The following is a 24,463-nucleotide window of genomic DNA, read 5'->3' as shown; positions in this document are numbered from 1 at the left end:
CTGTCAGAATGCCGAGCACGGGCGGGCGGTGGATTAGCAGCAATCTTCCATTCCAGCTATATTAATCAAAAAACCCAGACAGAGCTTTAATTCATTTGAAAGCTTGTCTCTTAGTCTTGTCATCCAAATTGGAAGTCCCAAAAACAGTTTTATTTGTTATTATCTATCGTCCACCTGGTCGTTACTGTGAGTTTCTGTGAATTTTCAGACCTTTTGTCTGACTTAGTGCTTAGCTCAGATAATAATTATAGTGGGCGATTTAACATCCACACAGATGCTGAGAATGACAGCCTCAACACTGCATTTAATCTATTAGACTCTATTGGCTTTGCTCAAAAGTAAATGAACCACCCACCACTTTAATCAATCTTAGATCTTGTCTGACTTATGGTATGGAAATAGAAGACTTAACAGTATTCCCTGAAACTCCTCTGTCTGATCATTTTTAATAACATTTATTTACCTGATGGACTACCCAGCAGTAGGGAATAAGTTTCATTACACTAGAAGTCTTTCAGAAAGCGCTGTACTAGGTTTAAGGATATGATTCCTTCTTTATGTTCTCTAATGCATATAACAACACAGTGCAGAGTAGCTACCTAAACTCTGTAAGGGAGATAGAGTATCTCGTCAATAGTTTTACATCCTCATTGAAGACAAACTTTGGATGCTGTAGCTCCTCTGAAAAAGAGAGCTTAAATCAGAAGTGTCTGACTCCATGGTATAACTCTCAAACTCGTAGCTTAAAGCAGATAACCCGTAAGTTGGAGAGGAAATGGCGTCTCACTAATTTAGAAGATCTTCACTTAGCTGGAAAAAGAGTCTGTGCTCTATAAAAAAGCCCTCCGTAAAGCAGGACTCTTTCTACTCATCACGATTGAAGAAAATAAGAACAACCCCAGGTTTTCTTTTCAGCACTGTAGCCAGGCTGACAAAGAGTCAGCTCTATTGAGCTGAGTATTCCATTATCTTTAACTAGTAATGGTTCATGACTTCTTTGCTAACAAAATTTTAACTATTAGAGAAAAAATTACTCATAACCATCCCAAAGACGTATCGTTCTTTGGCTGCTTTCAGTGATGCCGGTATTTGGTAGACTCTTTCTCTCCGATTGTTCTGTCGAGTTATTTTCATTAGTTACTTCATCCAAACCATCAAACAGTTTATTAGACCCCATTCCTACCAGGCTGCTCAAGGAAGCCCTACCATATTAATGCTTCGATCTTAAATATGATCATCTATCTTTGTTGTTGGCTATGTACCACAGGTTTTAAGGTGGCAGTAATTAAACCATTACTTAAAAAGCCATCACTTGACCCAGCTATCTTAGCTAATTATAGGCCAATCTCCAACCTTCCTTTTCTCTCAAAAATTCTTGAAAGGGTAGTTGAAAACAGCTAAATGATCATCTGCAGAGGAATGGTCTATTGAAGAGTTTCAGTCAGGTTTTAGAATTCATCATAGTACAGAAACAGCATTAGTGAGGTTACAAATGATCTTCTTATGGCCTCGGACAGTGGACTCATCTCTGTGCTTGTTCTGTTAGACCTCAGTGCTGCTTTTGATACTGTTGACCATAAAATTTATTACAGAGATTAGAGCATGCCATAGGTATAAAGGCACTGCGCTGCGGTGGTTTGAATCATATTTGTCTAATAGATTACAATTTGTTCATGTAAATGGGGAATCTTTCATCAAAACGGAGTTGTCGGATCCACCGGAACCCATCATCCCGAGTCCACTATCGTGGCCACCCTCACCTGGGACGTAGAGAGAACCGTCCGGGAGGCCCTGGCACGAAGCCCGGACCCCGGGACTGGACCAAAGAACAGACTTTACGTCCCACCAGAGGCAAGGGCTGCAGTCCTGGACTTCTGTCACGGCTCTAAGCTCTCCTGTCATCCGGGGTGCGAAGAACCGTGGCAGTTGTCCGGCAGCGCTTCTGGTGGGCGTCCCTGGAGGCCGACGTCCGGGACTTATCCAGGCCTGTACCACCTGCGCCAGGGGCAAGGCCGTGCCTCATCGCCCCTGGTCCCACATCGGCCTGGATTTTGTCACGGCCTCCCCCGTCCCAGGGAAACACCGTCATCCTCACGATAGTGGACCGATTCTCCAAGGCGGCCCACTTCGTGCCCTCCCGAAGCTCCCAACGGCCCAGGAGACAGCGGACCTCCTGGTCCACCACGTCGTCCGCCTGCATGGAATACCATCAGACATCGTCTCCGATCGCGGTCCCCAGTTCTCCTTGCATGTCTGGAGGAGCTTTGCCGGGAACTGGGGGCCACGGTCAGTCTCTCATCCGGGTATCACCCCCAGACCAACGGGCAAGCAGAGCGGGCCAATCAAGAAATGAGCAAACGCTACGTTGTGTGACAGCCGCGCACCCGGCGGCCTGGAGTACTCATCTGGCCTGGATTGAGTACGCCCACAACAGTCAAGTGTCATCAGCCACCGGCCTCTCCCCCTTTGATGTGTTTGGGGTATCAGCCCCCATTTTCCCGGTGGTTGAGGGAGAGGTCGGTGTGCCCTCGGTCCAGGCCCACCTGCGGAAGTGCCGTCGTGTGGCGTGCCGCCCGTTCTGCTTTGTTGAGGGCCCGGATGAGGGCGAAGACCCATGCAGACCGGCGGCGGACCCCGGCCCCTACGTATCGCCCCGGGCAGGAAGTGTGGTTGTCCACCAAGGACATTCCACTGCAAGTGGCCTCCCCAAAACTGCAAGACAGGTACATAGGTCCGTTTAAGATTCTCAAGGTCATCAATCCCGCCGCAGTGAGGCTTCGGCTTCCAGCCTCACTGCGGATCCATCCAGTATTCCATGTGTCCAAAATCGAGCCCCATCACACCTCGCCCCTCTGTACACCCGGTCCGGCGCCACCTCCTGCCCGGATCATCGATGGCGAGCCGGCTTGGACAGTGCGCCGGTTGTTGGACGTCCGACGGATGGGCCGGGGCTTTCAATATCTGGTGGACTGGAGGGGTACGGCCCTGAAGAACGCTCCTGGGTGAAGAGGAGCTTCATCCTGGACCCGGCCCTCCTGGCCGACTTCTACCGTCGCCACGGACAAGCCCGGTCGGGCGCCAGGAGGCGCCCGTTGAGGGGGGGGTCCTGTTGTGTGGGCCGCTGAAGAGGAGGTACTGCTGGCCCACCACCACCAGAGGGCGCCCTGCCTGGAGTGCGGGCTCCAGGCACCAGAGGGCGCGGCGCCTCACGGGAGCAGCCTCGGTGACAGCTGTCACCCATCACCTGAGACAGCTGACGGCAATCATCAGTGGGGTATATCAGCAGGACGGCATCTCCACCTCATTGCAGAGATATCGTTTTTACCGGAGAGGTAACGTATTGACGCTAACAGAGTGTATCTTTTTGGATTGAGCTAGTTGTTTGGATTACTGTTCCAACGAGAGGTGGAGGTAACTTTCCTGCTGTTCGGAGTCCTGGGTGCAAACGCGCCCCCATCTGACTGTACTTTGTTTCCTCGCCAGCAGTACCAGGTCCGACACGCGGAGGCAGTGGCCACCTGGGAGTTCGGGACTTGGCGGCTCCAGTATTCCCGGGTCCTGTGGCGGAGGAAGCCGTGTGGTTCCGGTCTTACCTTGGAGAGGCGTCTCCTATCTTCGAGCCTGCCCACACGACACTTTTGTGAATTGACTGTTGTCCATTTCTGTGATGGTTGTATTCGTTGTGCACATTCACAACAGTAAAACGTTGTTATTTGACTTACTCCATTGTCCGTTCATTTGCGCCCCCTGTTGTGGGTCCGTGTTCCTACACTTTCCCAACAACCAGATCAACATCGGCGGAACAGGCTCCAAGTCCCTTCTTATAAAAACACCTATGGACAAAGATCATTCTTCTACATCTACACTAAGGTGTGGAATGATACCCTCTGGGCACTAGATCAATCAGCTCAGAGATACTATTAAAAAACTTAGAGACGATTTAATGAATAGTTACTCGTGTAACCACCGACCCTACCTTTCCTACTTGACTGATCACTTTATGAATGTGTGCTGTACATGTTAGGTCTATTGGCCAAATGATTGAATGAATGTTTGTTTGTGTGTAAAACAGGAACCTGCCTGTAACTCAGTGTTACTGAGTCAGGCCTGGGGTAATGTGCAGTTGTGCTTTTTAAACCTTTTCTGTATAAATAAATAAATGAAATGAAATGAAATCACTTAACTGATAAGAAAATCATTGTTGCAGCCGAGATGAAATATATGTTTGATACATCCAGTCCTCTTTATGGCTGACTCAGAGACACTAATTTATGCTTTTGTTTCATTCAGAATTGATTATTCCAGTTTCTTATTTCCTGGGTTCTGTATACTAGTACACTGTATCTTTAAATGGCTCAAAATGCAGCTGCTGGAATTCTCACTAGGGCTTGGAGATTAGTCTAGTATTAGGCCTGTACATGTGACATTTTTCTTTAGGGTTGTGTAGTTAGTGTGGCCAACTTCTTATCCCGCAGAATTGGTGGAGCCTTAAGTACCTTCTCATGCGTGGGCGCAATTTGGTGGGGGATAGGGGGGACATGTCCCCCCCCCCTTTTCAACAAACCATATTCTGTCCCCCCCCCCCCCCCTCTGACATATATGTGTGTACTTGAAACATGCTATGCCAGTCTTATGTGCAAACCGTGTCAGTCTTATGTGCACAACCATGTCAGAATAGGTATCTTTGTTTCTGCAAGTTTGTATTTTTAGCAGCATTGACTTGTTTACAACACCTGTTTCGTGTTTGTCCCATTTGGAATTTCTGGGACTGCATTGCCCAGATTTGAAACCAAAAAATAGTTGCCTCTAGGGGCTAGTGTCTACACATAAGTATCAATGGACCATATGCTAATTTACTAAATTCTGAAAGTTAGAAAAGGAAATCAGAAAAGCTATCTGGGACCTCAGAAAGCCCATCTGCAATTATTGCTTGATCTCCAAAATCAGTCTATGCAAGCAAAATTAAGTTCAGTATGAGTGTTGTCATTAGTGCCACTTCGAAAATTAAATTCATGACAAGTAATTTATCCTAAACTTGTGATCTGTTGTTTTTTCACACTTATGCAAAACAAATCTTGAGGAAAAAAAATACAGTATGCGATAGTTAATTATTAAGAGCCTGTTCTTTCATATTTATGAATACAATTTACCACATTGTAGTTGTTTTTTAAAATGAAACTCAACCTATCATTCTTTTTGAGTTCTACACATGTGGTGATACCTTATTTATACCAGGATGTTAATAAAATCAATGCTGGCTATTCTCAGAATAAAGTACTTATATCCACAGTTTCAAATTGCATAAGTCAAATGGTGTCCACTTTATGGTCTTCTCAATACATTAAAATTACTGATCTGGATGCTCAGAATGCATCTGAGCTTATCTAGAAACCGTTGGCTTTGGGGGCCTAAAGCAACCCCTGGCCTATGGGGTTCGGCCCTGCGGGCCTCGCACTTTATCCCCCCCAATTTCTAGTTCTAAATTACGCCCTTGTTCTCATGCTTTGCATTCTCAACATGTAGGCTTAAAACGAAGTCAGTAGGCTACAAAATTTATCAAACTTTGTCCCTTTCTCTGAAATAATTTGACTGCTGATGTTAGACACTCAGCTTCTCTTCAGTCTTTTAAAACACATTTTAGAGTATTATTTTCAGGTCAGCTAAAGCTTTCCACAGCAGAACCAATAAATAAAGTCCACAGTAACCTGGTAGTTAGAATGTGCACACCCCCTTTTTATTTTTACAGCTTGCTAACTGCTAACCTTCACTATTGATATTACCAGGAACATTGTAGGTCAGATTTGGCATGTGTCAAAGTAGTATTTTCCAAATCATGTGGGTATGCCATAAATAAAAAGAAATTCTCAGATTAGCTGCAGATTAGTTTGTGGCTTTTGTTTAAGTAAACTTGGTTTTTGTGTCTGCAGCCTGTCAGAGTGAACGGGGTGAAAGTTTACACAGAGAATGTGGACCAGAGGCAGGTCATTATGGATCTGCAGATCAGGTAATCACATTCACAAACTCTTTTATTGACTTTTCTGGCACAGTGACCAAGATGTCATTTCCTAAAACGAAAATTAAAAAAGGAAAAAAAATTGAGTTTGTGTTGGCTACAAACTGCTTCTACACAAAATTAAGGGCCCCTTCACACATATGAAGCAGGAATTGTATGCAATACGTGTAAAATCGTAGCTGTCTCCAACACCTCTTACACCTGTTGCTACAACTATTTGCGCACACCAGCGGCTGAAAGACAGTGTGCACTGTGAGAGCCCATCGAACCCTCTCGCAGCAGGTGTCGGCCAAATTCCAGGGTGACACACACTGTTTTAAGACAGTCATTGTAGCGCAATGTTAAAGTTTCCGTCTGGTAATCAGAGCTTACAGGTTTGAATCCCGTGAGTGGCATTTATTTTTTAATTTAACCAGGGTTATTTAATGGCGGGGTTCTGTATTGCATCCCCTTTTATTTATTATTTATATCAACCCAGTGATATTCACTAATTATACAGCTGGTTTTTATCTTATTTTTCTCCACATCAGTAGCGTGATGTGGTGCACCATGTCCCAGCTGCTTGCACTGTGTTCCTGCTCACACGACACCGTCACATGCGTGACTCCGTCGTAGAAGGTTTGTTCACGCCTGCCCGTCAGCTCAATGTTTTCGTGGTTAGCTCATGTGAGCTGTTCTGCCGTGATTCGTCCTGATTTGTACTTATTCATACTATGTGTGAAGGAGCCCTAAAGTACTCGTATTAGTAGCGTTTTTTTTTTTTTTATGTTTAATTGATTTCTTCCTTTACACCATATTAATTTGGTAATTTGTTGCTTTTGTTGGTCTTTTTAGCTTTGTAGGGAATACACAGATCGATGTGGACATCAAGAAATACTACTGTAGAGCTGGAATCAAATGTATACAGGTATGACATCGGTTTGGGCTTACAGCACATTTTGTGCACTTTTGAATGTTCTTATCTTCTACGTGTTGTGTAATTTTGTCGAGGGGCAAATCAAGTGAAGAATATCTCTGCGGTAATGACAGAGCTGCCATGTCATATTCCTGTGCAGTGCCAGTTTGTCTTCTAAACAAACAAATTATCGCTCCATTTTGGTAAAACTAAGTGTATTATATTTGGAAATAAGCCCAGGAATTTAAGCAGAAATGTATTATTACACAATACTGATACTGAAATTGAACTTGTAACTGAAACAAAATTTCTTGGTGTTTTATTGATGACAAATTAAGCTGGAAAACTCATATCAATTATGTTAAATCTAAAGTGTCTGAAGCCATTGCAATCCTGTATAAAGCAAAAGACTTCCTCTCTCAACATTCATTAACTATTTCATATCATTCATTACTTGTTCCATATATGACCCATTGCTTTACGTTTGGGGAAATGCATACAAAACTAACACAAAACCAATATTTTTCCTACAAAAGAAAGCCATAATAATTATTAGGAACAAACCCTACCGTGAACCAACAAACCCATTATTTCAGTTTACGTATGTTAAAATTCTGGGACTTGGTTGAGTATGCAACAATTCAAATCATGTATAAAATCAAAAACAAACTTTTTCCTCATATGACCAGGATCTGTTTAAAATCCAGTTACAATTTCAGAGCAGTGTTATTATTTGTGATGTCAAACATTTGAACTACTGTAAAAAGTCATTGCATTTCTGTTAAAGGTGTTAATATTTGGAATAATTGTCCTGATAACATCAAATTATCTGGAACATTAGTCAGCTTTAAAAGGCTCTATAAGAACAATTTCATAGCTTCTTATAATATGATGAACTAGGTTTATAGATTTTTTTGTTTCTGTTTTTGGGCATTGTGCAGTGTGTTTGTCTGGCTGTTTTTTTTTTTTTTTTTATTGATTCATTTTCTACTGTCTGTGCTGGCATTTGCTGTTGGAAGTTTGCGTATACGAGGTCTGTTAGAAAACTATCCGACCTTTTTATTTTTTTAAAAAACTATATGTATTTGAATCATGTGCACTTGCATCAGCCAAGCTTGAACCTTCGTGCGCATGCATGAGTTTTTTCACGCCTGTCGGTTGCGTCATTTGCCTGTGGGCAGGCTTTGAGTGAGCACTGGTCCACCCCTCTCGTCGGATTTTTCATTGTCAGGGAAATGGCTGAGCGATTGGAGCAGCGCTGAATCAAATTTTTCCAGAAACTTGATGGTGGAAACCATTCGGAAGATCCAGACGGCTTTCGGTGAGGATACTCTGGGCGTCACACAGATTAAGGAGCGTTACGACCGGAATTAAAGACGGCCCACAGCGGTGGAGGGCGCTCCGCGCTCCGAGCGGCCATCGACAGGTTGAAACAACCACATCATTTCCAAAGTGAAGGCTGTGTTGATCCCGGAGGTCGTCTGACTACCAGAGAAATTGCAGAAGAGTTGGACATCAGCATTTTTGCGGCACATTCCACTGTTACAGGAGATTTTGTAATGAAACACGTGCAGAGGAATTTGCGCGTCGGGACGGAGCCACAATGGCGCGCAACAAAAGCACGTCCGTGTTGGAAGTCTCACAGGACAAGTTGTGACATGCCCAGCTGTTAGACAATTTCTCGGATACTCACTCGACTGAAAAGCCATCGAAAGCCATCTGAATCTTCCGAATGCTTTCCAACACGGAAACAACCTCGTATGTGTGGGTATGTATTAGGGATGAGCAAGTACACCACTATCTGTATCTGTTCAACCATCTAAATGATCTGTATCTGTACTCGTAGTGGGTGTGGCCTAAATCTTAAGTGCGCATTTTTAACCCAAAATGGCTGGGCCTTAAATCTGTACATTATTTTAAGGCTGAAATTGATATGCATTGACCAGAAGTTGCTATATTTATTGTTTGTTTGAAAATTATTTACAGAACAGCCTCAAAATTGAGATTCAAATCAATGTTTTTGATCACAAAAGTAAGAGAACTATTACTGAACAAGTTTTTTATGAACTCAGAACATGAATATTCTTAAGTCTATGAATGAATATTAACAGAACAGCCTCAGAATTGACATTCAGTGTTGTAGGAAATTATGAACTACTAAGTATGCATGAACAAGAGTTGTCATACTCAACACAACTTTCTTTTTTAAAATTTTATGATTAAAAACTGTGATTATTTTATTATTATTTATTTATTTTTGCTACCTAACATTCTTGGCATTTTTTGCACACAAAGTTAATCATTATTGGTTAAGGTGTATGTGTGTCTGTGTGTGTGACTGAGTGACTGTGTGTGTGTGTGTGTGTGTGTGAGAGAGAGAGAGGTTGTTCAACTGACCAATTTATTTTTATGAACTGCAGTGAGAAAGCGTCAGATACTGCATGCAGTCATATATAATAAAAAATATTAATATAGGCTACTTTGTGTGTTCAGCTATACAGTATGTGTAAGTGGTCTGTAAGACTGTTTATTTTTTAATGATCTGTGTGAAGAAGGAGTCCGACTTGTCTTTGTTGGTAGGTGGGACCCTGGAGGCAGCTGACGGGTACCGGCAGGCCAAGCGTGCCGCAGCCCATGTGGTCGCAGAGGCAAAAACTCAGGTCTGGGAGGAGTTCGGGGAAGGCATGGAAGAGGACTGTCGGTCGGCCTCGAAGAAATTCTGGCAAACCGTCCGACGCCTCAGGAGGCGGAAGCAGCTCTCCACCAGCACTGTCTATGGTGCGGGTGGGGAGCTGTTGACCCTGACTGGGGATGTTGTCAGGTGGTGGAAGGAATACTTCGAGGATCTCCTCAATCCCATCGTCATGTCTTCCGAAGAGGAAGCAGAGACTGGGGACTCAGAGGCAGACTCATCCATTACCCAGGCCGAAGTCACCGAGCTGGTTAGAAAGCTCCTCGGTGGCAAGGCTCCTGGGGTGGATGAAATCCGTCCTGAGTACCTTAAGTCTCTGGATGTTGTGGGACTGTCCTGGCTGACACACCTCTGCAACATCGCGTGGCGGTTGGGGGCAGTGCCTCTGGACTGGCAGACCGGGTTGGTGGTCCCTCTGTTTAAGAAGGGGGACTGGAGGGTGTGTTCCAACTACAGGGGGATCACACTCCTCAGCCTCCCTGGTTAGGTCTATTCCAGAGTACTGGAGAGGAGAATTCGACCGATAGTCAAACCTCGGATTCAGGAGGAGCAGTGGGGTTTTCGTCCTGGTCGTGGCACACTGGACCAGCTCTACAAGCTCCATCGGGTGCTCGAGGGTTCATGGGAGTTCGCCCAACCAGTCCACATGTGCTTTGTGGATCTGGAGAAGGCGTTCGACCGTGTCCCTCGGGGCACCGTGTGGGGGGTGCTCCGGGAAGTACCGGGTCTGGGGTCCTTTGCTAAAGGCTATCCGGTCCCTGTACGACTGCAGCAGGAGTTTGGTTCGCATTGCCGGTAGCAAGTCAAACCAGTTTCCAGTGCACGTTGGCCTTCACCAGGCTGCCCTTTGTCACCGGTTCTGTTCATTATTTTTATGGACAGAATTTCTAGGCGCAGCCAGGGTGTAGAGGGGGTCTGGTTTGGGAACCACAGAATCTCGTCTCTGCTGTTTGCGGATGATGTGGTCTGTTGGCTTCGTCAATTCAGGACCTTCAGCATGCACTGGGGCGGTTTGCAGCAGAGTGTGAAGCGTCCGGGATGAAGATCAGCACCTCCAAATCCGAGGCCATGGTTCTCGACCGGAAAAAGGTGCTTTGCCCTCTTCAGGTCGGTGGAGTGTCCTTGCCTCAAGTGGAGGAGTTTAAGTATCTCGGGGTCTTGTTCACGAGTGAGGGACAGATGGAGCGTGAGATCGATAGACGGCTCGGTGCAGCATCTGCAGTGATGCGGTCGCTGTATCGGACCGTCGTGGTGAAGAGAGAGCTGAGTAGGGGGGGAAAGCTCTCGATTTACCAATCGATCTACGTTCCGATCCTCACCTATGGCCATGAGATTTGGCTCATGACTGAAAGAATGAGATCGCAAGTACAAGCGGCCGAGATGAGTTTCCTCCGCAGGGTGGCTGGGCGCTCCCTTAGAGATAGGGTGAGGAGCTCGGTCACTCGGGAGGAGCTCGGAGTTGAGCCGCTGCTCCTCCACATCGAAAGGAGCCAGTTAAGGTGGCTCGGGCACGTCCCATTGGGAGGAGGCCCCGGGGAAGACCCAGGACACGCTGGAGGGACGATGTCTCTCGACTTGCTTGGGAACACCTTGGGGTTCCACCGAAGGAGCTGGGGGAGATGTGTGTGGATCGGGAGGTCTGGGCGGCTTTGCTCGAGCTGCTGCCCCCACGACCCGACTCCGGATAAAGCGGAAGAAAATGGATGGATGGATGGATGGATGGATGTGAACTTGGTGATTCATGCAAACATCCAGTGATGGCAAACAGGGAAATAATGTCAGCCTTGTTCATTGTATTCTTTTCAGAAACACCGCATTCAGTAGGAACAAAGTTTTCCAACTGATTTTATATCACCCAACCAAACGAAGAGCAAGCAAACAGTTAAACAATTAATAAATAAACCCGACCGGAGTGGAGGCAGTGACCGACGCAACGTGAGTCGTTTTCAGCTCTTTCTTGTCAAAAGTACCGTGTACGATACGAAACAAGTTCACCAAGTAAGTTTAAATACCATACAAACTGAAAAAGAGGCGAGCTGAAGAAAACTTAAGGAGTACTGAGAGAGCAACGTGAGGTAGAATCAAGCCAAGAACAGAGAGAGATCCTGTCTGTGTGTGCGCGGGAAGCTCCAGTGAGACGTGTCTGTGTAGGGAGGGGCAGGCGCTGTGTGTGACTGGCCAATCGTCTGAAACGAGTATCTGGCTCAACCCTAGTATGTATGTATGTATGTATAAGGGGTGGGTGTTTATAAGCATTGCTTCTGCCCACACCCTTTCGGTCACATATGTTCACTGTAGAATTATTTTGTTTCTCAGTTTTTTGTCATTGTTGAGTCTGTGTGGCGAATAAATTCATTCATTCATTTATAAGCAGTTCTTGTGTAATTGCAGCAAATGAATAATTAAAATGTTCGGTTGCAGGAAGACCTGCCTTATTGCTCAGGAAGTTTATTTTAATTATTAATCCGCAGAAGACCAACAAGAGCAAACAGAATTGGAAGACCCTTGCTCCTCATCACTTCCTCTGGAGCATTAATTAGGTTGATTAGTTTGATCTCTGTAAATACTTTTATATTGAAATTGCACACTACTTTATGAAAAATACAAGCGGTTTTAATGTGGACTGAACTGTTATAGCCCAGACTGGTTTGTACCTTAAGGGACAATTCCATAGAGTGCCGTTCCTTCCCATTTAATCCCGAATAGCAAATCAGACCAGATCGTAGTAACTTCTTGAGCCATCTTGGTCAGTCTTGAACAAAACCTGGTACATGTAGTAGTTACGGCCATCATTGGCACCAAATTTGAAATTTGAACCCAGTTTTTGAATTGGCTCAAAAATTTCATCCCGCTTTTCAAAATGATTGATACTATGTGATAACTTCAGGGTATGCGTAGTCTTTACGGCTTCAGTCATATTTGAACTTCTTTAAACTGGGTATTCGTTGTGACTGTGCCTTGAAGCTTGTTTGATCGTGCTCCATTGGGGTAAAAATTTTAAGCTGAAGCAGCATTTGTTACAGTTTTCCATCATGTCGGGCTGAGGGTGCAGCTCCTTTCTTTGATTTTCAGGCAGGTTGCCAGGTTCATAAGCCAGCTTGTTGGGAGGCAAGCCAATTAAGCCGTTTTATCATCCTGTTTTTGCACTTTTTTGGATCGTAGTAGAACACCACCCTGTGGAATAGCCCTTGGAATAGCCAAGGTATAGTCTGACCTATTTTGAGCTAGGTCAGACCACACACACACACACACACATATACGAGGTCTATTAGAAAAGAAACCAACCTTTTTATTTTTTCAAAAACTATATGGATTTGAATCACGTGTGATTGCGTCAGACAGGCTTGAACCCTCGTGTGCATGCGTGAGTTTTTTCATGCCTGTCAGTTGCGTCATTCGCCTGTGGGCAGGCTTTGAGTGAGCACTGGTGCACCCCCCTCGTCGAAATTCCTTTGTCTGACTTCTTCCTGAGAGACTGGCGCTTTGCTTGATCAAAATTTTTTCTGAAACTGTAAGGCACATCCAAGTGGACACCATTCGAGAAATTCAGACGGTTTTCGGTGAAAATTTTAACGGCTGATGAGAGATTATGGAGTGTTACTGTCGCTTTAAGGACTGCCCACGGAGCCGGACACCGCTCCCCGAGCCGCCGTCGTCAGCCTGTTTCGAGCTGAAAACTTCCAAATTTAAGCCTCTGTTGACCCAGGACGTCGTGAGATAACGGAGAAGTTTCAGAAGAGGTTGGGATCAGCAGTTTATCCGGACATACTGTTAAAGGAGATTTTGTAATGAAAGACGTGCGGACGGATTCTCGCGTCGCCACCCAGCTGCTCATCGCGCGGCGCCACAGCAAAACACCTCTGTTGGAAGTCTCACAGGACAAGTTTGAACATGCCCAGCTGTTAAACAATTTCTCGGATACTCACTCAACTGAAAGCCATTGAAAACCGCCTGAATCTTACGAATGGTTATCAACACGGAGGTGTTTTTCTGTGAAGTATGTATTTTGTATGTATTTATGTAAGTAAGTATTTTCAGTGAAGCATGGGGGTGGAAACATCATACTCTGGGGGTGCTCTTCTGCAAAGGGGACAGGACGGCTGCACCGTATTGAAGGGAGGATGGGTCATGGCTGGGTCTTCCAGCATGACAATGACCCAAACACACAGCCAGGGCAACTAAGGAGGGGCTCTGTAAGAAGCATTTCAAGGTCCTGGAGTGGCCTGGCCAGTCTCCAGACCTGAACTCGATAGAAAATCTGTGGCGGGAGCTGAAACTCTAAACCTGAAAGATTTGGAGAAGATCTGTATGGAGGACTGGACCAAAATCCCTGTTGCAGTGTGGGAAATCTTGGTCAAGAACTACAGGAAACGTCTGACCTCTGTAATGGCAGCTCTGTTTTTCTAGGGGATCAAATACTTATTTTATGCAATAAAATGCAAATTAATTATTTAAAAATCATAAAGTGATTTACTGGAGTTTTTTTTTTTTTTTTTTAGATTCTATCTCTCACAGTCGAAGTGTACCTACAATAAAAAAAATACAGACCTCTCCATTCTTTGTAGGTGGGAAAACCTGCAAAACTGACAGAGGGTCAAATACTTATTTTCCCCACTGTATGTAAATGTGTATATATGTATATAAAAAACTCCAGTTCCAATGAAGTTGGGACGTTGTGTGAAATGTAAATTAAAAACAGAATACAATGACTTGCAAATCCTGTTCAACCTATATTTAATGTTCAAACTGATAGACTTTTTTGTTTTTGTGCAAATATTTGCTCATTTTGAAATGGATGCCTGCAACACATTTCAAAAAAGCTGGGACGGGGTGACAAAAGACTGGGAAAGTTGATGAATGCTCAAAGAACACCCATTTGGAACATTCCACAGGTGAACAGGCTAATTGGAAACAGGTGAGTGTCATAACTGGGTATAAAAGCAGCATCCCCACAAGGCTCAGCCATTCACAAGCAAAGATGGGGAGAGGATCACCACTTTGTGAACAACTGCGTGAAAAAATAGTCCATCAGTTTAAGAACGTTTCTCAACGCTCAATTGTAAGGAATTTAGGGATTCCATCATCTACAGTCCATAATATGATCAGAAGATTCAGAGAATCTGGAGAACTTTCTACTTGTAAGCGGCAAGGCTGAAAACCAACATTGAATGCCCGTGACCTTCGATCCCTCAGGCAGCACTGCATTAAAAACCGACATCATTGCTGGTGGTTGGCTCTCACTGCGGTATTGTATCACTTCCTGTTCCGGAGCACAGCGGTGTTTTTCTGTATCTGTTAGCTGTTTAATCTGCGCAGTTAGATTGATCTGGTTATCTAGATTACGATTTGTTTCCCAGTGTAATCTTTACGTGCCTTAACTAAAGCACTCCTTCTGATGAATCACCTCTAAATTATTTACACATTATTCACTTTGCGTGTTTTTAGGAATCCGCTAGCTTAGCGTAGCTACTAGCTCTTAGCCGATTTAGCATGGCGGCTTCTCCTGTCTCTCCCGCACTTTTCTGCTCTGGGTGTGAAATGTTTAGTTATTCCTCGGCCTCCTTTAGCAGTAATGGTACTTGTAATAAGTGTAGCTTATTCGTAGCTTTGTAGGCCAGGCTGGGCGAATTGGAGACTCGGCTCCGCACCGTGGAAAATTCTACAGCTAGCCAGGCCCCTGTAGTCGGTGCGGACCAAGGTAGCTTAGCCGCCGTTAGTTCCCCCCTGGCAGATCCCGAGCAGCCGGGAAAGCAGGCTGACTGGGTGACTGTGAGGAGGAAGCGTAGCCCTAAACAGAAGCCCCGTGTACACCGCCAACCCGTTCACATTTCTAACCGTTTTTCCCCACTCGACGACACACCCGCCGAGGATCAAACTCTGGTTATTGGCGACTCTGTTTTGAGAAATGTGAAGTTAGCGACACCAGCAACCATAGTCAATTGTCTTCCGGGGGCCAGAGCAGGCGACATTGAAGGAAATTTGAAACTGCTGGTTAAGGCTAAGCGTAAATTTGGTAAGATTGTAATTCACGTCGGCAGTAATGACACCCGGTTACGCCAATCGGAGGTCACTAAAATTAACATTAAATCGGTGTGTAACTTTGCAAAAACAATGTCGGACTCTGTAGTTTTCTCTGGGCCCCTCCCCAATCAGACCGGGAGTGACATGTTTAGCCGCATGTTCTCCTTGAATTGCTGGCTGTCTGAGTGGTGTCCAAAAAATGAGGTGGGCTTCATAGATAATTGGCAAAGCTTCTGGGGAAAACCTGGTCTTGTTAGGAGAGACGGCATCCATCCCACTTTGGATGGAGCAGCTCTCATTTCTAGAAATCTGGCTAATTTTCTTAAATCCTCCAAACCGTGACTATCCAGGGTTGGGACCAGGAAGCAGAGTTGTAGTCTTACACACCTCTCTGCAGCTTCTCTCCCCCTGCCATCCCCTCATTACCCCATCCCCGTAGAGACGGTGCCTGCTCCCAGACTACCAATAACCAGCAAAAATCTATTTAAGCATAAAAATTCAAAAAGAAAAAATAATATAGCACCTTCAACTGCACCACAGACTAAAACAGTTAAATGTGGTCTAGATAAACATTAGGTCTCTCTCTTCTAAGTCCCTGTTGGTAAATGATATAATAATTGATCAACATATTGATTTATTCTGCCTAACAGAAACCTGGTTACAGCAGGATGAATATGTTAGTTTAAATGAGTCAACACCCCCGAGTCACACTAACTGTCAGAATGCTCGTAGCACGGGCCGGGGCGGAGGATTAGCAGCAATCTTCCATTCCAGCTTATTAATTAATCAAAAACCCAGACAGAGCTTTAATTCATTTGAAAGCTAGTCTCTTAGTCTTGTCCATCCAAATTGGAAGTCCCAAAAACCAGTTTTATTTGTTATTATCTATCGTCCACCTGGTCGTTACTGTGAGTTTCTCTGTGAATTTTCAGACCTTTTGTCTGACTTAGTGCTTAGCTCAGATAAGATAATTATAGTGGGCGATTTTAACATCCACACAGATGCTGAGAATGACAGCCTCAACACTGCATTTAATCTATTATTAGACTCTATTGGCTTTGCTCAAAAAGTAAATGAGTCCACCCACCACTTTAATCATATCTTAGATCTTGTTCTGACTTATGGTATGGAAATAGAAGACTTAACAGTATTCCCTGAAAACTCCCTTCTGTCTGATCATTTTTTAATAACATTTATATTTACTCTGATGGACTACCCAGCAGTAGGGAATAAGTTTCATTACACTAGAAGTCTTTCAGAAAGCGCTGTAACTAGGTTTAAGGATATGATTCCTTCTTTATGTTCTCTAATGCCATATAACAACACAGTGCAGAGTAGCTACCTAAACTCTGTAAGGGAGATAGAGTATCTCGTCAATAGTTTTACATCCTCATTGAAGACAACTTTGGATGCTGTAGCTCCTCTGAAAAAGAGAGCTTTAAATCAGAAGTGTCTGACTCCATGGTATAACTCTCAAACTCGTAGCTTAAAGCAGATAACCCGTAAGTTGGAGAGGAAATGGCGTCTCACTAATTTAGAAGATCTTCACTTAGCCTGGAAAAAGAGTCTGTTGCTCTATAAAAAAGCCCTCCGTAAAGCTAGGACATCTTTCTACTCATCACTAATTGAAGAAAATAAGAACAACCCCAGGTTTCTTTTCAGCACTGTAGCCAGGCTGACAAAGAGTCAGAGCTCTATTGAGCTGAGTATTCCATTATCTTTAACTAGTAATGAGTTCATGACTTTCTTTGCTAACAAAATTTTAACTATTAGAGAAAAAATTACTCATAACCATCCCAAAGACGTATCGTTATCTTTGGCTGCTTTCAGTGATGCCGGTATTTGGTTAGACTCTTTCTCTCCGATTGTTCTGTCTGAGTTATTTTCATTAGTTACTTCATCCAAACCATCAACATGTTTATTAGACCCCATTCCTACCAGGCTGCTCAAGGAAGCCCTACCATTATTTAATGCTTCGATCTTAAATATGATCAATCTATCTTTGTTAGTTGGCTATGTACCACAGGCTTTTAAGGTGGCAGTAATTAAACCATTACTTAAAAAGCCATCACTTGACCCAGCTATCTTAGCTAATTATAGGCCAATCTCCAACCTTCCTTTTCTCTCAAAAATTCTTGAAAGGGTAGTTGTAAAACAGCTAACTGATCATCTGCAGAGGAATGGTCTATTTGAAGAGTTTCAGTCAGGTTTTAGAATTCATCATAGTACAGAAACAGCATTAGTGAAGGTTACAAATGATCTTCTTATGGCCTCGGACAGTGGACTCATCTCTGTGCTTGTTCTGTTAGACCCCAGTGCTGCTTTTGATACTGTTGACCATAAAATTTTATTACAGAGATTAGAGCATGCCATAGGTATTAAAGGCACTGCGCTGCGGTGGTTTGAATCATATTTGTCTAATAGATTACAATTTGTTCATGTAAATGGGGAATCTTCTTCACAGACTAAAGTTAATTATGGAGTTCCACAAGGTTCTGTGCTAGGACCAATTTTATTCACTTTATATATGCTTCCCTTAGGCAGTATTATTAGACGGTATTGCTTAAATTTTCATTGTTACGCAGATGATACCCAGCTTTATCTATCCATGAAGCCAGAGGACACACACCAATTAGCTAAACTGCAGGATTGTCTTACAGACATAAAGACATGGATGACCTCTAATTTCCTGCTTTTAAACTCAGATAAAACTGAAGTTATTGTACTTGGCCCCACAAATCTTAGAAACATGGTGTCTAACCAGATCCTTACTCTGGATGGCATTACCCTGACCTCTAGTAATACTGTGAGAAATCTTGGAGTCATTTTTGATCAGGATATGTCATTCAAAGCGCATATTAAACAAATATTTAGGACTGCTTTTTTGCATTTATGCAATATCTCTAAAATCAGAAAGGTCTTGTCTCAGAGTGATGCTGAAAAACTAATTCATGCATTTATTTCCTCTAGGCTGGACTATTGTAATTCATTATTATCAGGTTGTCCTAAAAGATCCCTAAAAAGCCTTCAGTTAATTCAAAATGCTGCAGCTAGAGTGCTGACGGGGACTAGAAGGAGAGAGCATATCTCACCCATATTGGCCTCTCTTCATTGGCTTCCTGTTAATTCTAGAATAGAATTTAAAATTCTTCTTCTTACTTATAAGGTTTTGAATAATCAGGTCCCATCTTATCTTAGGGACCTCGTAGTACCATATCACCCCAATAGAGCGCTTCGCTCTCAGACTGCAGGCTTACTTGTAGTTCCTAGGGTTTGTAAGAGTAGAATGGGAGGCAGAGCCTTCAGCTTTCAGGCTCCTCTCCTGTGGAACCAGCTCCCAATTCAGATCAGGGAGACAGACACCCTCTCTACTTTTAAGATTAGGCTTAAAACTTTCCTTTTTGCTAAAGCTTATAGTTAGGGCTGGATCAGGTGACCCTGAACCATCCCTTAGTTATGCTGCTATAGACGTAGACTGCTGGGGGGTTCCCATGATGCACTGTTTCTTTCTCTTTTTGCTCTGTATGCACCACTCTGCATTTAATCATTAGTGATCGATCTCTGCTCCCCTCCACAGCATGTCTTTTTCCTGGTTCTCTCCCTCAGCCCCAACCAGTCCCAGCAGAAGACTGCCCCTCCCTGAGCCTGGTTCTGCTGGAGGTTTCTTCCTGTTAAAAGGGAGTTTTTCCTTCCCACTGTAGCCAAGTGCTTGCTCACAGGGGGTCGTTTTGACCGTTGGGGTTTTACATCATTATTGTATGGCCTTGCCTTACAATATAAAGCGCCTTGGGGCAACTGTTTGTTGTGATTTGGCGCTATATAAAAAAAAAAATTGATTGATTGATTGATTGCGTAAAGGATCTTACCGAGTGGGCTCAGGAAGACTTCAGAAAACCATTGTCAATTAACACAGTTCGTCAATCATCTACAAGTGCAAGTTAAAACTGTACCATGCAAAGCGAAAGCCATACATCAACAACATCCAGAAACACCGCCGCCTTCTCTGGGCCTGAGCTCATTTGAAATGGACAAATGCAAAGTGGAAACGTGTGCTGTGGTCTGATGAGTCCACATTTCAAATTGTTTTTGGAAATCATGGACATCGTGTCCTCTGGACAAAAGAGGAAAAAGACCATCCAGATTATTACCAGTGCAAAGTTCAAAAGCCAGCATCTGTGATGGTATGGGGGTGTGTTAGTGCCCATGACATGGGCAACTTACACATCTGTGATGGCGCCATCAATGCTGAAAGGTACATCCAGGTTTTGGAGCAACACTTGCTGCCATCCAAGCAATGTCTTTTTCAGGGACGTCCCTGCTTATTTCAGCAAGACAATGCCAAGCCACATTCTGCACGTGTTACAACAGCGTGGCTTCGTAGGAAAAGAGTGCGGGTACTAGACTGGCCTGCCTGCAGTCCAGACCTGTCGCCCATTGAAAATGTGTGGTGCATTATGAAGCACAAAATATGACAACGGAGACCCTGGACTGTTGAACAACTGAAGTTGTACATCAAGCAAGAATGGGAAAGAATTCCACCTACAAAGCTTCAACAATTAGTGTCCTCAGTTCCCAAATGCTTATTGAGTGTTGTTAGAAGGAAAGGTGATGTGACACAGTGGGAAACGTTCCACTGTCCCAGCTTTTTGAAACGTGTCGCACGCATCCATTTCAAAATGAGCAAATATTTGCACAAAAACAATAAAGTTTATCAGTTTGAACATTAAATATCTTGTCTTTGTGGTGTATTCAATTGAATATAGGTTGAAGAGGATTTGCAAATCATTGTATTATGTTTTTATTTACATTTTACACAATGTTACAACTTCATTGGAATTTGGGTTGTAGAAACGGCAATGAAAAGTTCAGTCCATGACCATTCTCAAACCCTTCACAAGAGTAAAAAGAGAGAAAGGGATGACCTCCTCAAAGCCAGTTTACATAATGTGTTGACTAAGGACCGATAACGGAGATGTTATCCATGTTTTTTTGTTGGCAGAGGATCAGGCCATGTTTGCTGTTCAGAGATCAGAGAGAAAGTGGTGGAGACAGTTATAAGGTTAAGAGCAAGGAATGACTCTGTATGCGAGACCCTGTCAATATTTGTATTTGTATAAGATCTTAATTTACAGCTTCAGTTCGAGACTGTCAGCTCTTCATGGACTTTTGAAGAACTGAGGAGTTCAGATGCTGAAGGTGATCCCATATTCTTGAACTGAGACACTGATTGTATTCTTGAAGATTAATGCAGTGACTTGATGAGGTTCAGTAGCGGCTCTAAAAGCAGACCTGGGATATTTTTTTCAACTTGTGCAGTTTGATTGCGGTTGCGCTACGGTTGCATATTGATTGGCCGAATGTGTTGTCAGCAGTCCAGTGGACATTTACCTTTTTCCAGGCTGATGCTGATCTTGATTAACATTATTGAACTGAGCTGTGGCATGTACGTAAAAACACCCAAGAATGACTAAGAACAAAACATTGGACTTCTGAATTGGCCTTGATTTAAATCCCGTTGAACATCTGTGAAAGGAACTGAAACATACAGTCTGGAGAAGACACCCTTCAAACCCGACACAGCTGGAGCAGTTTGATCACAGGGAGTGGGCAAAAATACCTCTCGACAGGTGCAGAAGTTTCATTGAGAGTTACAGAAATTGCTTGATTGCACTGATTGCCTCAGAAAGTTGTGCAACAAAATATTAAGTTCAGGGTATCATCATTTTTGTCCAGGCCAGTTTCATTCGTTTGTTTTTTAAAATGATTCAGTCAAACCACGATTCAAAAGCAGTGTCTGATTTTCATGCGTTCATTTTCAGTACATTTTTATGTATTATTACTTTTGTCAGTTTCAAGTTAAAAAAGTGGTCATCATAAAGCTTGTAATTATTTACATTGATTACAAGCTTTGTGATGGATTAATCTGAATTAATCACATGTATAATTTTTTTTTAAAATATTATCCCTCAAATTGTGAAACAAATTTTGAGAGGCTTTGGCTCTCAAAAAGCACAAAAATAAAAATAATTACAGAAACATGTTAATGCGTAAAAATTTTACGTTGTAAAAATGGGACATCATGAACATACTGAGCATGATTTATTGATTGCACTACAAAATGTATTTTGAATTTTTTTTTTTTTTTTTATCACTTCAGTTAAGGTGGGTATGAGGGGGTGGGCTATTTGTTACATATGTCACAGTGGTGTGAAACCAGCTGTGTCAGGCATGAATTTTGCTTATTTCAGGTGGGAGTATGTGTGAAAACACAGAATTGTGGGATGTTGGAGATGTTGAACATTAAATATCAAACACACGAAAATGTAAAAGATAGATAAAAAGTGATTTGACACAATATGGCCCCTTTAATAATTATTTTATTAGATTCAAGACCATTTTATTTTAAGTCTGTCCATTGAACATTAAAATGTGGTTAAAAAACATCACATTGCAAGTCAAACTTTTTAAACTGTTTTAAACCTATAAGAGCTCCATGTGGCTGTTAATTAACTATCATTAAAGCCATATCAGTGTTTCACTACAGAATTTCTATGGAAGTAAAAAAAAAAAAAAAAAAACCTGCACATTTGATATAAAAGTTTTTTTTTTTTTTATTTAATTTTTTTTTATTTTATTAATTTGTTGTTGAACAAAGAAAAGAACAGGCGCAGACAAACAGAAACCGTGGACACATCAATACCCTTCCATCCATCCATCCATCCATTTTCTTCTGCTTTATCCGGAGTCGGGTCGTGGGGGCAGCAGCTCAAGCAAAGCCGCCCAGACCTCCCGATCTACACACACCTCCCCCAGCTCCTCCGGGGGAACCCACAAGGCATTCCCAAGCCAGCCGAGAGATGTAGTCCCTCCAGCGTGTCCTGGGTCTTCCCCTGGGCCTCCTTCCAATGGGATGTGCCCGGAACACCTCTCCAGCGAGGCGACCAGGGGGCATCCAGAAAAGATGCCCGAGCCACCTCAACTGACTCCTTTCGACGTTTAGGAGCAGGGTCTCAACTCCAAGCTCCTCCCGAATGACCGAGCTCCTCACCCTATCTCTAAGGGAGCGCTCGGCCACCCTGCGGAGGAAACTCATCTCGGCCGCTTGTACTCGCGATCTCGTTCTTTCAGTCATGAGCCAAATCTCATGACCATAGGTGAGGATCAGAATGTACATCGATCGGTAAATCGAGAGCTTTGCCCCCCTACTCAGCTCTCTCTTCACCACGACGGTCCGATACAGCGACCGCATCACTGCAGATGCTGCACTGATCCGTCTGTCGATCTCACGCTCCATCCGTCCCTCACTCGTGAACAAGACCCGGAGATACTTAAACTCCTCCATTTGAGGCAAGGACACTCCACCGACCTGAAGAGGGCATAGCACCTTTTTCCGGTCGAGAACCATGGCCTCGGATTTGAAGGTGCTGATTTTCACATCACATTCACATCAAAACCCAAAAACAGAAAAAGCAAAACAAGACACATCATGAAAATTGCTGCTTGTAATATAATGGTGCAGCAGATCAGAGAATATTTACAGAGGAATCCTTCAAATGGGGATGCAAGCACCAAAATTTACACAAATAACCCTCAGACCTTTTGAAAAAGGCAGAGTGTCCACTTGAATTTCCAATAGGTGGCCAGGTAGGGGTCAAGAAGAATTACTGAAAGGCATTCCATATTATTTGTCAGATCATAAAGATTCTAAAAAGGTACAGTTTGTACTATATGACTGAATTCTTTTGAGTTATGGGGTAAAAACAGCAACAATGGTGATAAAGGTCAATTTCAGTTTGTACATCGGTCAAAAGTTAAAGTTGCTCCAATTTTGGAATAGAGTGATGCAATATTGTATCACCGTGTATTTCTAGTTCGGGGTCATATGCCACATATTAAGTTTTGTATCCTTGTCACTTCTGTTCTGCGTTGTGGACAAACCTCTTCATGGCATGGCACTTGTATTTGCTTGGTTTGTTTTGTGTGGGCCGCCAGAAGAGGAGGTACTGCTGGCCCACCACCAGAGGGCGCCCTGCCTGAAGTGCGGGCTTCAGGCACGAGAGGGCGCTGCCGCCTACAGGAACAGCCGAGGTGACAGCTGTCACTCATCAACTATGACAGCTGTCACCGATCATCTGCATCTCACCCGGGATAAAAGCAGGATGACACCTCCACCACATCGCCGAGATATCGACTTCTGTGAGAGGTAATATTCTCTGCCAGCATTCAGTGTTTCAAGAGCTCTTGTGTTGCAGCTGTCAACCAGAGGACCGGCATGGGTCGCGACTGTTTCGTCCTTTGTCTCGTCAGATAAGTGGTTAAACAGAAGCTGCACGAGTGTGTGTTAAAGGTGGAGGTGGAATTCCCACCATTAATGTTACGGGGTGTACACACACCCACACTTGACTGTCTTTGTTCTCCACCAGAAGTACCAGATCCGACACGCTGAGACGGTGGCCACCTGGGGACTTCGGGACTTGGCGGCTCCAGTATCCTTCGGGTTCGGTGGCGGTGGAAATTGTGTGGTTCCGGTTCATCTCCAGACGGGCATCTCCTATCGTCGAGCCTGCCCACACGACACCTTCATTAATTGACTTGTATTCATTCTGTAATTTGCTGTGTGTGGTTGTGACATTCACAACAGTAAAGTGTTCTAATTTAACTCCCTCTATTGTCCGTTCATTTACGCCCCCTGTTGTGGGTCTGTGTCACTACACTTTCCCAACAGTTTGGCTTTCATGGTCCAAGTTCACTTGAGGAAGTTATTCCCTTTATTTACAAGTTCTTGACAGCTTTCTGGGATCCTAGATATGAGGGTCAGGTCATCTGCATATATATATGTATA

At 43.7% G+C, this 24,463-nt stretch overlaps 1 protein-coding gene and 1 long non-coding RNA gene across 2 annotated transcripts in view; both read left to right on the top strand.

The window, feature by feature from the left end:
- Positions 1 to 24,463, top strand: part of esyt2a (extended synaptotagmin-like protein 2a) — a 186,687-nt gene that overhangs the window by 45,170 nt on the left and 117,054 nt on the right. The window lies entirely within an intron of this gene.
- LOC117521422 lies at positions 694 to 22,047 on the top strand. The gene is made up of 3 exons (XR_004563937.1): positions 694 to 706; positions 2,662 to 2,664; positions 21,877 to 22,047. It is a non-coding gene; the product is annotated as an uncharacterized LOC117521422 (long non-coding RNA).

This window comes from Thalassophryne amazonica, chromosome 12 (genome assembly GCF_902500255.1).
Source record: "Thalassophryne amazonica chromosome 12, fThaAma1.1, whole genome shotgun sequence".
NCBI lineage: Eukaryota > Metazoa > Chordata > Actinopteri > Batrachoidiformes > Batrachoididae > Thalassophryne > Thalassophryne amazonica.
The sequence above is the reverse complement of the archived record's forward strand: the minus strand, read 5'-3'. Positions and strand labels throughout refer to the sequence as shown.